Consider the following 12,531-nt stretch of genomic DNA (forward strand, 5'->3'; position numbering starts at 1 on the left):
ATCTCATCTTCTATATTTATTTCCTTGGGTAAAGGAGCGAAGGGATTTATGGTAATTCCTTTTCTCTCTGGAGTTAAGGCTCTTGAAGTTTGTTGGCTCACGTTCATGCACTTTTCAACTACCGCTCCCTTAATTTTTGTCCCTTTTAGTGAAAATACCGACCACTGATTGTTCCCTATCACCTTATTAAAGGCTTCGTCCGAAATGGCAGAAATCTGGCAGGAACTGTCAAAATTCCTTTTCAGTAGTATGTCCCCAACAGTAATTGTGATAACGGGACGCAATTGATGCATCACAATGCCATCTGTTACGTCCAACAGAGTTTCCGCTATGTCCTCACATTCAGTTGTATTCTTTCACAGGCCTCAATGTGATCGACAGGTACTTCTGCCATCATTTCAGTATCATTTTCCGCTCCAGTTTGCTCGTCATACAAATTTCACTGTATGTAGTCTTTATCAGCATGAGCCTTCTAACTTTCTCCTTATTGTTCATTATCAGGCACAACAATGTCCTCTTCCTCTTCTGATACTGTTTCTATTGCATCTTCATCTCACCTAAAATTCCTGTAGCTGGTTCTGATGTGGTTTATAGGTTTTGCTACTACCATTCCCATGCCTGCTATCAGTCTTTACAATAAATAAATTCTAATTGTATCTCTGATTAGGCCGTCTCATTTTCACAATTTCCATCTGTGACCTGTTGCTCCCTGTCTCGTTCCAGTTCTGCCGAAATCTATTCCTGTTGTTATCCCTGTTATGATTCCAGATTGCTTTATTTGATGAATACAGCTGAAATCGTTAAGTTCCAGAAGATCCAAGCCTCTTGTTTCTACTGTCTCGTTTCAGCTTTCGTTAACATGTCACTGTGGCCCATCACACTGACTCTGCTGTTCACCTCTTCTCTCTCGTGAGCTACTCTATCATATGGCAAACTCTAGATATTGTAATAGGCTCCCAAATTCTTTAGTGTATTCATCGCAATACCCTACAAGTACTTGTTCGTAATGTGTGTCAGTTCATATAGCAAAACATAACGATCTCTGATGAACTGCATATTGCATTGTGAAATAGTATAGTGATTACAGGGATACAACCCTACTTTTACCAAAATCAACAAAATTTAAACAAATATTTAAGTAACATGTTAGTTTTCGGAAAAATTGTAAATTTAAGCCAAATACCATGAAAGAAAATAATAGAACAATCAGCAAAGTCGCAATTTTAACTGAAATTTTTTTTATGTATTATAAAAATGCATGTATGTCACTTCATATTACAGTAAAAAAACAATAAAAATAAATAGCAAAAGACATGAGCGACAGGAAATAAAATGTTTTTAAGCAGAAAAATCGTAAATTTTAACTGAATGTCTAAAATGGTCGGAAAAGTCAGTAACATCAACAGAAATTCAGGGACATTTACATGAATTTATATAACAATTGTCATAATTGCAGGCATTTTCACTATTTTTAGGATAAATATTTTAAGGAAAAAAACATTTATTTTAGAAATTCAGTATTGTATTTCAAAGGAACTCATTGTGCGAATTCCAGATCATATAATTGGAGCTCATTACCTTTATTTTTCATTTCTTCAGGTCTTTGTTTAACATTTCCTTCTTCAAAATAATTGAAATCATTTCCATTAATTAATTTATTATATCTCGTTGGCAAAGTAATTTTAACTCATTATTATACTCATACCAATGTTCTCATCAGACCTAGTATTCAGATATTCACAACCAGTAATACTTTGTAAAAAATTTAATTATAGCCCTTTAATTTACACAGTAAATTTATAAAAAATATGAACTCGATTTTCTTTTTTTGGAAAACCTAACAGATTTTGATGTTTTTGATTCGGACCACATTGAGACAATACACTCTTTCTCAACTTGTGATCATTGTAAAAGAAATAGTTTTGGAGGATATCATAAATTCAGAAAAGATAAAATAATTGCTTTTATAACTAGACAAATATTTGGAAACAATTTACTTATTCTAAAAATGAAAATAGTGAAGAAATTTTTTAAATTGATAAAATTAAACAATTAAAAAAAGAGTTATATTTTCTGCTAATATATTTTGGAAATTGTACAACAAAAATCTAAATAAATGTATACAGTTGAAGAGATAACAAATATGTTGGATTAAAATATTCCGTTTTTTGATAACTTAATTTTTGATAAATTTAAGAAAAGGAGACAATTTTTAAAAATGAAAAAATTAAAAATTCGGTGATAATATCCTGTATCAAGCTCCATAAGTTGAATTTCTTTTTCCAGCCAAAATTATATAAGCTAACATATCATTAGGAATTTTATCATTAAAAGTACTGCATTATTTAATAGCAGTTTTTGGTGTTGCCACATTATTTCTTTCTGTGGGACATACTTATAACACCAATTGGATAACTTGTAATAAAATTATGTGGATTGATATCAGTAACTCCTTTTAATTGTGTTGATCGTTTAAAATTATGAAATGAACCATAAGATTCCAAAAAGTTATTTGCTAGACCTAAATTCTGTATTTATTCAGACAAAGCTTCGTTTCCCAAATTTTCAAACAAATATTCTGTAACTTATCACTATCAAATAATGATGGATCAACTAATTAATTATTTTTACGATTTGCTTGAAAAACAACAACAAAAATATAAGATATATGAAATTTTGCTGAGTCGTAATGATTTGTTATATCCAACCCAAAATTTTCTCTAATACTCAATCTAGCGATTTCTCCAGTTTCTAACTCATAGAGTGATATTGGTATTTTAGGATTCTTAAGTCTTTCTTGCTCCAATTCAGGTTCATACTCTGATTATTATCTAACAACAGGAACTCGAATTTCCATATTTTCAACTACAGTTTCTTCTTGCTTTGGTAAAGCATCTTTTATTCCAACTTCAGAATTATTTAAATCAGTCTATCGAAAAATATCATCATTTGAACTCAAACTCAAAGTCAAATAAATAATAAGACCTCTTTCCCACACTACTTTTTTGCAGTATTTAAAAAAATCCTCTAAATATTTCTAAGAGATAAAGAACTTCATTTCTCTTACTTTTTAATATACCATTATTAAGTATATATCCTTACATACTGATTTGATCAGAAAGAGACAAAGTTAAATTTAATGAAACTGATGAAAATTGAAAGAGTATTCTACTTTAGATAAAATATTATCTCCTTTCTCTTTAGTTATAAAATCAAATAACTTTGCAAAATATTTACCAATTAATTTTTCATCATATTTTTCATTGTATGCTCGATAACCAGCTCCAGTAATTCTACAATCCTATATAATGGGGCACTATATGTTTAAACCGATCAGTTGCAGATATTTATGTTAGCTTCAGCATCTTTATTAAGAATATTTCAATTATTTGTACTTTTTGCATTAACAAGAAAAGAATAAAATGGATAATTCGCAATGGTCTTCATTTAAATGGATTAAAATTTATTAATTAGGTTCTTAAATTTATTGATTCATTTCCAAAATAGATGTTGTAGTAGAGCCATTAAAAACAACCAAATTATCGTTTTCATCAGTTATGGTTTTTTGGAATATTGAATGTTTCTATCATGAACTGGAATAAATTTTGCACAATTTGATTCATACATAATACAAGCACTAAATTACAAATCAGGCATAAAAGTAGCAATAAAAATGTCCTAAAGAAAATCTTTACCATTTTGACACTTTCTATCAGTCAAATTAAAATTCACATTAATTATTTACAATTGTATAATTATAAATTTAAATCCTAAAACTTCTTCAATACCATATTTTACATTCATACATAGCATAACATCGCAATCAATAGCAAATCTGTTTAAAAAATCATTTACTTTAACACATACATTAGGTTTATTAGAATGGTAACAATTTTTTAAGTTTCTCCAGCCATACTGAACAACAGGGATTGTTATAGTTTCTCGAATACAATAGAATTTATTTATTTTGAAAGTAATATTTTGAATTAAGAAAGTTGTATAAAAACCAATTACTGTTACATTATGGGCACAGGTAATCTTTTTTTCGAAAACCGACAAATGACTGTTTATTTGAAAACAAGAATTTCATTTATAAAAATAATTGTTATTTATTAATTGACACACTGAACTCTTAAAATAAGAAATCCAGAAAAATATTCAATGATTAAACATAGTAGACTTTTACCAAATACAAATCAGTGTTCAATAATCGGACCACATGATTGTGAAGAAAAAACATTTATGATCAATAATAATATTTTCACCCCAGTATGGTTGCACTTTGACAAAATCAATCATTTATATAATAATTCTAAAAGTTTATGTCAACCAAATATGAAGAATCCATGAAATGGGTAAGAATATGATGTAATTATTGTTACTTTTATTGAAAGTAATGAAGATGTTATAAAATTAGATGAATGTGAAGAAAATTTTATTGTTTTAGCTAGTAATTTTATTCCTGAAAATAAAAGTGTAGTAAAGGAATATTTTACTAGAGAAAGACATGAAAAATAGATTGTTTTTCTGGCACAGGCTTGTTCAACAACACCAAAACAGTTAGTTAGATATAATCACAAGTTTTAATTATCTTTAGATAAGATGACACAGAGTAAAACATATTTACCACAACTATGTTTGAGGAATATAAATTTGGTAGTTTTAAGGGGCTCCGGAACACCCTATACTTGCAATGTTAAAATAACGCTTATAAATTACATCTTTCCTCACAAAGTATTTGAGGTAGGAAGTCGAACTTTTTACAGATTATTTATTGGAATATGGGCTACAACTTAACACAGGTTTTTTACAAAATTTTAGTTCAGTTATTAAATATGATTTTTTGTAATGAAAATCCACAATATTTTTTTGCAATTTTTTATTTATATATTCAAAAATATACAGTTTTTTGGAAAAAGGCTGTGTTAAATTATGCAGAAGGTACTGTGTAACATTTACTGAAAGTTTGAAACAAATATGTTTGGAAGATCCTTAGAAAACATGTAATTAGTATGAGAAAATAAAAGTTTTGGGAATCGAGCGACAAAGATTTGATTAACTTTTTAGGGCATTCCAGGTCCATAGGACGGATTATCTTCATCCTCTGCAAACTCCTCCTCCAGCTTCCTCTTGTTCCTCCTCCTGTTTACTCTTGCTTGTATTTCTAGACTCTTTACAGCCCTGTCTGCAGCCCGAAGGCGTTCCTTGTCTAAAGCAAGCATCGCTCATACCATGTTAGAACCTATCTTCATTCCCATATTTCTAAATACCTTGCACCTTACAATGTTGCCATCATTGAAAGTCGCAACAGCATCATACACACCAAAGTGAAGTGTTTCTATTCCAACAAATACAGTCTTGGGGATTCTCGACCACATAACACTGTTTACACTTTCATTGGGGTTTTGAGTTTTTCCGTGAATACACTTTTTCAACAGTTCAGGTGCTGCTAAGTCTCTGAAAATAGGTTTTATCACCTCCATTATTGCATGAGGCAGACTATGCTTATGAGTGTACACTTCACCAGTTAGCAATCCTTTGTTATATTTACACCAACTGTCTTCTTCTTTGGGACACAAGCTATGTTGGGGATTTTCATCGGTTGAAGAAGTATGAAAAAAAAAGAGCCCAAACAGCCTTCTTCATTTCGTTGACACTTTGTGTATTTTGCCTAATAGCCATTCCATAATAGTTCTGTATTTTGTCAATTACACTGTCAGTTAACCTTCCCTTCCCATCCAACCCTTTACCATCACTGAGTTTTTGTTTTTTGTACGAAGCTCTCAGTCGCTGAAGTCTTGTTCCCATTCGCTTCTGTACGTGTCCAATACACTCAAATTTCTGCACTACAACATCATCACCATAGGGCTTCAGTCCTTGAACATGTTTGAAACTTTTAGAATCACCGTCACCAAGGTAATTAACATATCGCACAGCGCCACAGTGGGTCACGCCCATGTAGAACTCATTTCAAAAAAAAATTAAAAATAGTTGTAGTCTTCGGAATTGAATAAATTATATATCTATTAAAAGGTAATAGTCTGCAGATTCAGAAAACGCAAAAAAGTAAAAATTGAACTTTTCATGATTTTGAGCCTTTCCGGAGCCCCTTAAGAAATGTGTAGTAAATGTCGGAATAATAATATATTTTAATTTTTACATTAGATATGGCAAGAAAAACTGATGAAGGAAAATATAGAAATAAGATTAACGATTTCTTAATAATGTAAAAACATAAACACTAAATATAATGTATTAATATTTTTGTACTTATTAAATATTTGAAATATTTGCAAAATATGACTGACAAATTATTAGAAAATCTAAATGAAAGAGGGAGATAAAGGAAGAATTAAAAAAAGAATTTAAAATCAGAAGAAACAAACAAGAACAGAAAATGAAAAATATGAAAAGGAATCTCATTCTGTTGTTAATGGAGTAGAAATAGTAAAACAGGGAATCTAAGGTTTAGGTGATGATGGACTGAAGGATATTTAAAAAAAATAGAGAAGCTGAAAAACAATTGGTTCCTTATAATCACCATAAACATTTTGAAGAATTTATTGATATTACACTAACTGATCATACATTAAGCATATCAGAAATACATGATGTTCTGAGTAAATACAAAGAAGGGAATAACAATATAAAAAATTAAAAGATATTAAAAATAATTATAAGTGGAAGAATTATGAAGCATGATAACAATAGAGCAAATAAAGTTGTTGGAATAAAACCAGTTGGTATGTTTAAATATATTGGTAATTTACCAGTAAAACTTGATGGAGATAAAGTAATTCCTGGTGAAAGAGAATATGAAGAAACACATAAGCTAACAAAGTTTCTTGGCAGAAAACATATTACTAAGGACGATATAAATTCAAAATTTGAGTCTGTTGATTTACCAAATTATGTAAATATATCATTTGCATTAACAGTAATATATTCTGAAAAATTATAAGTTAAATTAAAATAATTTGATATTAACCATTTCTTTTATTGTAAATGACTCCTCTGCTTTCAAAATGTTGTAAAAATGAGTGAAAATATAGATGCCTCAGAAAATGTATAAAGAAGTTAGTTAAATTAAAAAATACACAGAAAGAGCAGTAGAATATATTTGGATAAATTATGTTAGAGATTTAATCACTCGATTATCAGTAATTTATGGAGAAAAATTGTGAGTAATAAGCAAATATAAATTAATATTTTCAATGATTTCATTAGCAACAATCCCAAAGGAATTCTATTCTTAATTAGTATCTTGACGACTACCAGATACATTTTAGAAAATGAAAAGCATAGAAAAGTTTTATTAAATTGACCTTAAGTAATTTGGTAATACCAGAGATGTATCAACCAGGATTTTCATATTGCAGAAAATTCACTTAAGTAGATGAAAGACTAGTGTTAGATGATCAGCATAGGAATTCCTTAGATGAAACCTACAAAAACGAAGAGGATATTCCATTCAGATATCATAAAAATTTAGAATGTAGACATAAAGCAGATAAACAGTTTTAAAAACTGAAGAAAGACAGACTATATATTTTGTGATTCATTGTTTGGAGGAAAATTAGCAGCATCAGAAATTAGAGAGATTTTCGGAAATAAAATTAGGAATGGGTCTCGATGGAAATGGTTGATGACTATAAAATTCCATATGATGATTTTTATAACTTTTTTATAAAATTTTAACCCATATCAATATATAATTTTAGTATCGATTATTCTTTGCTACTAAGTGGCAAAACTGAACAAAAAGCAATTAAAATTATCCTCAATCTTACTCAATCTTACCATAACTGTGACCAGATGAGTTGACTGCAAAAATGTAGATGGAGATCAGTTGAATTCCAGCTGCTACCAATCTAGTTACAGATGTTGCCTTCGCCTCTGTCCATCTCAAAGTGCACGGCAATCTGCACTCTCTGCATGTGAAGTCTAAGGTGGAGTCTACAGCAGTATGCAGATGTCCAGGGAAGACCATAGAGTACTGTCTAAAAAGAACTCTGACCAACAACTGAAGACATTGCACTCCCAGCATCTACTGTAAATTTGATTTCGCACTAAACTCTTTGTCCGCTAATGACAAGACTTTTCGTAGATTTTGTCAATAGTAATTGCTGTTTTGCTCCCACCATGAATTGCTAAAAACATAGCTTCCAATCTAGTGTCCATCGGTCTGCTCTGTACTGAGGATTCTGGGCCTTGGGTGCCCATCATGAATGCACGCCATTTAGTAAGCCAATGATTAGTCGTTTCGCATGGAAAAATACTGCAACGGCTCTCTGCTTTTCCACGAATTCTCAGGACGCTTCTTTCTGCTTGTGGTTGGCAAATTCTTCCCATCCCACTCTTATGGTCTCCCCTGTCATCTTCCCACCCGGTGGTAAGAAATGACACACAAGACGTGTTCCTAAATGTCTTATTTGATTTCAGACCGGGGGAAAATACAGGTAGGTGGAGAAATGAGCCTCTTCACTCCCGTCTTCTGCGAATTCCGCTGGACGTCCAACTTAGCTTCAAAAACAGGCCGTGTTTTCGTGGTAGAGCTTGCCAGTAAAAGTAGGTCGCTTCTCTGCTGGGAAGATACGCTACTATGCTGTCTTAATCGGAGGCGAGACAGCCCACATTGCCCCTTAGCTGGCGAAAGTACGATATCCTACACCTAAATGTAGTCTGTCAAGCCTGCCTGCGGTGTTCATTGTCCGCTTCTCCACCAGCCCGCTCCCTAGGGGTCAGCCGAGTCGCTGTCCCCGTCGACTGTTCTGTCCGTTCGCCAGAGACTGAGTTCTACCTCTGTGTAGGCCCGTATTGTTAATTAGAGAAGAGGAAGATGATCTCACCTTACAATCACTGCTATTACTATCTTATTAAATCAGAGAGAGATTCGAACGATATGAATGTGATCTGTCGAATTATAGTGTATTTGCATATCAGAAAGAGGAAAAATGAGAAGAGAGACGACAGGGACAGCCTGACACTTCTGAATTGTACTGTGTCTTGTGTATACAGTAATTTCCACATTTATGAACTCAATTATGCAAGTTATTTACACCATTTATCCATCTCCCTCGCTTATCTCACCATCACTCTACAGTATCCCTGCAGATTTCTGCGGGTATGTATAAGGACTATTTGTTTTCAAGCTCCAACCACTCGCGGAAATTAAAACCACAGTGAAAATCCGATGAAGCTTAGCCCACACATGTCCCACAGTGTCTCTAGCACTTTCTAAGCATGTAAAGACGCCTAGATCGATACAATCTTCCGATAAGTGCAGTCATTTGATATCTTCGTGCCGGGCGTTGAGCCTGATTTCACGCAGCTTACGTAATTTTTATGCATGTACTTCTTCACAACAATACTCGGCCACACACTGCGTTTACGATGGGAAATGTTTGATCAACGGCCACACAGCCCATATTTGGCTCTCCCTGATTTTTATCTCTTTGCTCATACGTACCTCTGCCGAGAGAAGGTTTTTGGCACATGCAACGAGCTGCAGACCAGCGTTGGGAATTAGAACACGTAGTTGGAGACCACCTCTGACGAGGATATTGGAAATTTGGTACCACGCTACAAGAAATGTCTAAGTCGGAGTGACGAGTAAACAGAGAAGTAGCTGGAAGGTGTAGTTACATGTTGCACATTTTTTATTTTCCCTGTGGTTTCCATCTGTTGAGCGACTGGAGTTTGACAAAAATAGCCATCATAATCACTATTACTCAGAGCAGTCACCGAGAGACAGCACAAAAGAAGCTTTCTAACAGAAACAGCATGCAATTCCCTTTCACGCTCGTAGTGAAACACGAATATCCAACTTTTAGGTATCGTCCACTGGAACAGGGAACACTAAGCTTCCCTTACATTCAATGCACTGCGTAATCCATTCACTTGAGTTAATTTGGTTTTAATGATCAGACGATCAATTTCCTGTTAATTCCCAGATAATTACGGAAAATGTAAACTAAATTAGATATCATAGAGTACACATCTTCAAAGGATCTGAACATTTCGAACCCCAGTGGTAGAAAAAAATTGCATAATACTCTAAAATAGGTAAAGTAAAATTGTAAAACTCATATTTCCCTTTGGTAAACAGCGGGCAGGTCGGAAAAGAAGGACAACGTTCACGCTGGTTACCAGAGGGTCATGTCCAAGATAGGAAGAACGTTTTGCTGGCAGCGATTGAGGCCACTGGGTGCACCCGGTATATATCGTGGGTCATGTCGGCACGAAAGATGGCAGTCACATGGGTTCAGATACCACCTTCGGTTTCTATAGGTGACTGACCGCTTTGTTGAAGACAGCTAGCCCCGCTCATGGGATGGTAGTAGAGCTAGCGTTTAGCAGAATCGTTCCTAGATCCTATCGTGGTCCCGTGGTTTGGAGCCGAGTGGAAGGCTTAAACTAGAGGTTGAGACGATTTATGACAATCTGGGTTGCGGATTTCTCGACCTCTACTAACTGGTGGTGAATTTTAGGACCCCCTTAATAGGTAAGGCGTGCAGTCCATGCAAGAAGCAGCTACTTGGGTAACGGAGGGCCTACGGCGTGCGCATGTGGTTCTTTTTATAGTACAGAGAAATCCCTCCATAGGCCCGATAAGGTACGTCCTGATTTCAGACGGGGAATAATACTATCCCCGTTAATTAAAGAGAGTACCTTTCGTCATGGCAGACTGGAGAAAGACGATGTTAAAATACGAGGGCTATTCGAAAAGTAAGGCTTGATCTGTCGCAAAATGAAAGCGGCAGTGAAAATCAAAACTGTTTTATTAGCAACAGTTTGCTACACCTTCCTGCTACTTCTCTGCATAGTCGCCGCTGCGACTTACACCTTTGTCGTAGTGTTGTACCAACTTTCCAATACCCTCGTCATAGAAGGCAGCCGCCCGTGCTTCCCGCCACTTCTTTACGCTGGTATGCAGCTCGTTGTCTGTGCAAACATGTTGTCTTCATAGCCAGCTGTTCATTAGAACAGAACTGAACATCAGAGATAGCCAAGTAGGAGTAGGTGATCAAACACTTTCCGTAAAAACGCTGAAGGGGCGTCGTCATTGCCCCTGCAGTGTGCTGCCGAGAAGTGTCATGAAGAAGGAAATACATGACAGGTACATTATGTGGAACTGCATGAAATCAGGCGAAACTTCTCAGAGGGCACCCATAATTGGCGGGATACACATTTACGTGCTCCTGTGTTCGGAACTGAAGAGAATGAAGTGACACGATCGACAGGCATAGCGGAGACACTGCCCAACCCATCTGTGCAAAGCTTCATCGGATCGAGTGTTCCTTACATTCCGAATAGCTCTCATAATATTAATTAAGTGCAGAAAAGGTCCCAGAACTATTCTCGCTTATAAAAGATAATAATTCCCACACAGTATTATGTTTCTACACAGAGTATGTAAAATAACTTTCTGTTTTTCTGGCAGTAGCGTACCATGGTTCGGTGGAGGAACGAAGTATTCCTAATGATTGGAAGAAAGCGCAGGACGTTCCTGTTTTCTAGAAGGGTCGTCGAACAGACGCACAAAATTATAGGCCTCCACCTATGACATCAGTTTGCTGTAGAATATTTATTTATTAACGTGGCAATTTAGGGTCATGAGGCCCTCTCTTGTATCTAGCCAGGCATTCTACATATTTTACACTACATATATTACGGAAAACATCTTACACTATATTAATTTAGAAATTAAAAATGACGATATTACAGGTAAAAAAACACACAGTTTATATTAACACATGAAAAGTACAACAATAATTAGAACATACGGTAAGATAGGTTTTTAATATGAGTTCTAGCAGCAGTTAGCATGAGAAAAAGGAGTGGTGCAGGGAGGGAAAGATGAAAATGACAACGCACAGTTAACGAATATAAGGGAAAAGAAGGTAGCGTGACTCACAGACAACGGAAAAGGGGGCGAGGGTGGGAAAGAGGAAAATGACAAAGCACAGTTAATAAATATAAGGCATAAGAAAGTAGCGTGACTCAAGGAGAAAGGAGGAGGAGGAGGAGATTAGTGTTTAACGTCCCGTCGACAACGAGGTCATTAGAGACGGAGCGCAAGCTCGGGTGAGGGAAGGATGGGGAAGGAAATCGGCCGTGCCCTTTCAAAGGAGCCATCCCGGCATTTGCCTGAAGCGATTTAGGGAAATCACGGAAAACCTAAATCAGGATGGCCGGAGACGGGATTGAACCGTCGTCCTCCCGAATGCGAGTCCAGTGTGCTAACCACTGCGCCACCTCGCTCGGTCAAGGAGAAAGGAAAAGGAGAATAACTAGGGAAAGACAGATGCATTGGCTCTATTATCTGACAGAGGGAAAGCTGGACATACAGGTTAATTTTCGGAGAAAACGTTGTGAGGGTGACAGAAGGAAATGCTTCAACTTCTTAAAAGCAGCAGGGTATTGAATTGTGAACAGAGAGCTGACCAGCTTGTTTCAGTGGCCGACAGCAGTTACAGCAAAGGAGGTTGGAAATGTTTTTGACCAAGCGAGGTGGTGCAGTGGTCAGCA

Source organism: Schistocerca serialis, chromosome 3 (genome assembly GCF_023864345.2).
Source record: "Schistocerca serialis cubense isolate TAMUIC-IGC-003099 chromosome 3, iqSchSeri2.2, whole genome shotgun sequence".
Classification (NCBI taxonomy): Eukaryota; Metazoa; Arthropoda; class Insecta; order Orthoptera; family Acrididae; genus Schistocerca; species Schistocerca serialis.